Genomic DNA, 5,937 nt, shown 5'->3' with positions numbered 1-5,937 from the left:
CGGGAAGTTGTTCCTGTGGCACCTACACCAATTGAAGTGGAAGCTGATGATAGTGATCATGAAGCCTCGGATCAAGTCACTGCCAAACCTCGTAGGATGCCAAGGACGCGTACTGCTTTAGAGTGGCACGGTAATCCTGTCTTGGAGGTCATGTTGCTATACAACAATGAACCTACGAGCTATGGAGAAGCGATGGTGGGCCCGGATTCTGACAAATGGCTCAAGGCCATAAAATCCGAGAGAGGATCCATGTATGAAAACAAAGTGTAGACTTTGGCAGAACTACTTGATGGCCATAAGGCTATTGGGTACAGATGGATTTTAAAAGGAAGACGGACAATGATGGTAAGTATCACCATTAAGAAAGCTCGACTTGTCGTTAAGATGATTTCCGACAAGTTCAAGGAGTTGACTACGGTGAGGCTTTCTCACTCGTAGCGATGCTAAGAGTTTGTTGGAATTGGATTAGCAGTTACTGCATTATTTATGAAATCTTGCAGATAGGATGTCAAAACATTATTTCCTCGACAATTTTCTTGAGGAAAGGTTGTATGTGATACAACCAGAAGGTTTTGACAATCCTAAAAGATGCTAACAAGTATGCAAAGCTCCAGCAATCCTTCTAAGGACTGGAGTAAGCATCTCGGAGTTGGAATGTACGCTTTGATGAGATGATCAAAGATTTTGGGTTTATACAAAGTTTATGAGAAACTTGTATTTCCAAAGAAGTGAGTGGGAGCACTATAGAATTTCTGATGAGTATATGTTGTTGACATATTGTTGATCAGAAATGATGTAGAATTTCTGGAAAGCATATAGGGTTATTTGAAAAGTATTTTTCAATAGAAAACCTGGATTAAGCTGCTTGAACATTGAGCATCAAGATCTATGAGGATAGATCAAAAACGCTAAATGGTACTTTCAAATGAGCACACACACCTTTGACATGATTTTGAAGGGGTTCAAAATAGATCAGTCAGAGAAGGAGTTCTTGGCTGAGTTATAAGGTGTGAGTATTGAGTAAGACTCAAGACCTGACCACGGCAGAATAAAGAGAAAGGACGAAGGTCGTCCCCTATACTTAGATGTAGGCTCCATAGTATGCAATTTTGTGTACCGCACCTGATGTGTGCCTTGCCACATGTCTGGCAAGAGGGTACAAAGGTGATCAAGGAGTGGATCACCAGATAGCGGTCAAAATTATCCTTAGAGGAATAAGGAAATGTTTCTCGATTATGGAGGTGATAAAGAGTTCGGCGTAAAGGGTTATGTCGATGCAAGCTTTAACACCTATCCGAATGACTCTGAGTAGCAAACCGGATACGTATAGTGGAGCAACCATTTGGAATAGCTCCAAGTGGAGCGTGGAAGCAGCATTTACAATATGACCTAGAGATTTGCAAAGTACATACGGATCTGTATGTTGCAGACCCATTGACTAAAACCTCTCTCACAAGCAAAACATGATCAAACCCCAGAACTCATTGAGTCTTAATCACATGATGATGTGAACTAGTTTAGTGACACTACTAAACTCTTTGGATGTTGGTCACATGGCGATGTGACCTGTGAGTGTTAATCACATGGCGATGTGAACTAGATTATTGACTCTAGTGCAAGTGGGAGACTATTGGAAATATGCCATAGATGCAATAATAAATTAGTTGTTATTATTATATTTCCTTGTTCATGATAATCGTTTATTATCCATGCTATAATTGTATTGATAGTAAACTCAGATACATGTGTGGGTACATAGACAACACCATGTCCCTAGTAAGCCTCTAGTTGACTAGCTCGTTGATCAATAGATGGTCACGGTTTCCTGACCATAGACATTGGATGTCGTTGATACGGGATCACATCATTAGGAGAATGATGTGATGGACAAGACCCAATCCTAAGCCTAGCACAAAGATCGTGTAGTTTGTATGCTAAAGCTTTTCTAATGTCAAGTATCATTTCCTTATACCATGAGATTGTGCAACTCCCGAATACCGTAGGAATGCTTTGGGTGTACCAAACATCACAACGTAACTAGGTGGCTATAAAGGTGCACTACGGGTATCTCCGAAAGTGTCTGTTGGGTTGGCACGAATCAAGACTGGGATTTGTCACTCCGTGTGACGGAGAGGTATCTCTGGGCCCACTCGATAGGACATCATCATAACGTGCACAATGTGACCAAGGGGTTGATCACGGGATGATGTGTTACGGAACAAGTAAAGAGACTTGCCGGTAACGAGATTGAACAAGGTATCGGGATACCAACGATCGAATCTCGGGCAAGTACAATACCGCTAGACAAAGGGAATTGTATACGGAACTGATTGAGTCCTTGACATCGTGGTTCATCCGATGAGATCATCGTGGAACATGTGGGAGCCAACATGGGTATCCAGATCCCGCTGTTGGTTATTGACCGGAGAACGTCTCGGTCATGTCTGCATGGTTCCCGAACCCGTAGGGTCTACACACTTAAGGTTCGATGACGCTAGGGTTATAGGGAATAGATATACATGGTTACCGAATGTTGTTCGGAGTCCCGGATGAGATCCCGGACGTCACGAGGAGTTCCGGAATGGTCCGGAGGTAAAGATTTATATATGGGAAGTCTTGTTTTGGTCACCGAAAAAGTTTCGGGTGCTATCGGTAATGTACCAGGACCACCGGGAGGGTCTCGGGGGTCCACCAAGTGGGGCCACCGGCCCCAAAGGGCTGCATGGGCAAAGTGTGGGAGGGTACCAGCCCCAGGTGGGCTGGTGCGCCCCCTCCCCCCCCCCCACCAGGGCCCAAGGCGCCTAGGGTTTGGGGAGGGGCGCCTCCACCTTACTTGGGGGGCAAGTTTCCCCCTCTCCCCCCCTTGGCCGCACCCTAGATGGGATCTAGGGGCTGCCGCACCCCTTGGGGTGGGAACCCTAGAGGGGGCGCAGCCCCCTCCCTCTCCCCTATATATAGTTGAGGTCTTTGGGGCTGCCAACACAAGAGTTTTGACCTTTCCCTGGCGCAGCCCTACCTCTCTCCCTCCTTGTCTCTTGCAATGCTTGGCGAAGCCCTGCTGGAGTGCCACGCTCCTCCACCACCACCACGCCGTTGTGCTGCTGCTGGACGGAGTCTTCCCCAACCTCTCTCTCCTTGCTGGATCAAGGCGTGGGAGACGTCACCGGCCTGCACGTGTGTTGAACGCGGAGGTGTCGTCCATTCGGCACTAGGATCTCCGGTGATTTGGATCACGACGAGTACGACTCCCTCAACCCCGTTCTCTTGAATGCTTCCGCTTAGCGATCTACAAGGGTATGTAGATGCACTCTCCTCTCTCTCTCGTTGCTAGTCTCTCCATAGATAGATCTTGGTGACTCGTAGGAAAAATTTGAATTTCTGCTACGTTCCCCAACATTAATTACTCCCACGACCTACCCGGCCCACATTATATAGTCGGGCAGACATCTATCCTAGCCGCCGCCGCATCATATGGTTTCGCACGGTTCCAGATCATTGTGCCACCACGCAAGTCTTCCCCATCCCTCCTTCCGGCGTGCACCCGAGAAGGGACAACAGGCCTCCAGAACCCCGCCTCTCATGATCTTGTACGGGAGAGGGGCGATCAGATTTTTGGGGAGCGCGCTCGCGCGACTGCTGGCAGCGACGACTTCGCCAACAACGACTTGTTCCCCGACCTTGGCAACCTCTTCCTTAACGACATGGGCGACAACATCAACGCCAACAATTCTGCTCCCGTTGCACCGTATGTGATTTTGTCCTTCTTGTTTGAGATTGTGGTAGAATTCATGTTTCTAGTCTGTGTCCTAGATTCAATTTGTTCATCTACTATGCTAGTCTGCATTAGTAGTTCAATCTCCGTTATTGCCGTCATGATTTATTTTGTGTTTATTCAGATTAAATCTCGTAGCAATATGCTCATATATTCAACATAAACATGTGACAAGTCAAGCTACTTGAATACTTCAAAGGAAGATACCATGATTTCATACCAAATTTTGATCCAGTATAATGCATGTTCATATTCATGATAGCACATCGGGCACTCGATCCTAGTAGATGATTAAGACTTAGCATGAGAAAGCATGAATCACCAAGCTTATATTATGCACAAGATTACTAACACAAGATGCTATAAAGAGAGCATGTCAATGGACATCTGTACACAAAAAAAACAAAGGATGATTGTGCCGGCTTTCTTTGCCATAGTCACTTCGTCAAACAATCGTCATTGTTGATTTATCACTTGCACAACTGAATAATATAAATGACAATATATATAATGTAGTGCAAGTGTCGACGTGGACTGGAGCTAAAATTTGCAACCAAACTATACAAAAGAAAAGACATTCGAAATATTTTTGGGTTTGATTAGTCCAAAAGATAAAACAATAAGTCCCAACCAAAAATCTGTTTGTTGTTTTCTCTTCTTGAAACACCAAGACTCAACAAGACACGAACAAAGGAATCCTTTTGTGTTTCATAAGAAATCATGCGAATTAAATACAAAGAAGAAGAAAACAACTAGAGAAGCAGTAAAACAACGAAAGGGGGCAAGTGAAAACCTAAGAAAACCAAAGTAATAATCAAATAAAGCCATAAGAAGGAATAAAGAGAAATATTTTTGGTATTTTACTTCATATATATTTTCAGGTGAGAGAAGATAAACACTCATCATAGTGCGAGTTAAATTCAAAGTAGATGTAAAGTAAATGTGAAATGATTTTTTTATATTTTTTCTTAAAGAATGCAATAAGAAAGCAAAAAAGAAACGAATATCATATTTTTGTGATTTTTAAAGTTCAATAAAGAGGCAACAAAATAAACAACCACGGGAAGATAAAACGAAAAGAACAAACACATTTTTATTTTGAAACCTTTCCTTTACAGTAACATAAACAACTTACGAGAACTATGAAGGAAATATGCCCTAGAGCCAATAATAAAGTTGTTATTTTATATTTTCTTATTCATGATAAATGTTTATTATTCATGCTAGAATTGTATTAACCGGAAACTTGATACATGTGTGAATACATAGACAAAACACCGTGTCCCTAGTATGCCTCTACTAGACTAGCTCGTTGATCAAAGATGGTTAAGTTTCCTAGCCATGGACATGTGTTGTCATTTGATGAACGAGGTCACATCATTAGGAGAATGATGTGATGGACAAGACCCATCCGTTAGCTTAGCATTGCTACTATTTTCTTCATATCATATATATATATTCCTCCGACTATGAGATTATGCAACTCCCGGACACCGGAGGAATGCCTTGTGAGATATCAAACGTCACAACGTAACTGGGTGATTATAAAGATGCTCTACAGGTATCTCTGAAGGTGTTTGTTGGGTTGGCATAGATCAAGATTAGGATTTGTCACTCCAAGTATCGGAGAGGTATCTCTGGGCCCTCTTGGTAATGCACGTCATATGAAGCCTTGCAAGCAATGTGACTAATGAGTTAGTTGCGGGATGGCGCATTACGGGACGAGTAAAGAGACTTGCCAGTAACAAGATTGAACTACGTACGAAGATACCGACGAAGAATCTCGGGCAAGTAACATACCGATGAAAAGGGAATAACGTATATTGACATAGCGGTTCGACCGATAAAGATCTTCATAGAATATGTGGGAACCAATATGAGCATCCACGTTTCGCTATTGGTTATTGACCGGAGACGTGTCTCGGTCATGTCTACATAGTTCTCGAACTCGTAGGGTCCGCACGCTTAACGTTCGATGACGATATGTATTATATGAGTTATGTGTTTTGGTGATTGAAGGTTGTTCGGAGTCCCGGATGAGATCACGGACATGACTAGGAGTCTTGAAATGGTCGAGAGGTAAAGATTGATATATTGGAAGGTAGTATTCGGATACCGGAAGGGTTCTGGAATGTATTGGGTACATACCGGAGTACTGGAGGGGT

This window comes from Triticum dicoccoides, chromosome 1B (genome assembly GCF_002162155.2).
Source record: "Triticum dicoccoides isolate Atlit2015 ecotype Zavitan chromosome 1B, WEW_v2.0, whole genome shotgun sequence".
In the NCBI taxonomy this organism is placed as follows: domain Eukaryota; kingdom Viridiplantae; phylum Streptophyta; class Magnoliopsida; order Poales; family Poaceae; genus Triticum; species Triticum dicoccoides.
The sequence above is the reverse complement of the archived record's forward strand: the minus strand, read 5'-3'. Positions refer to the sequence as shown.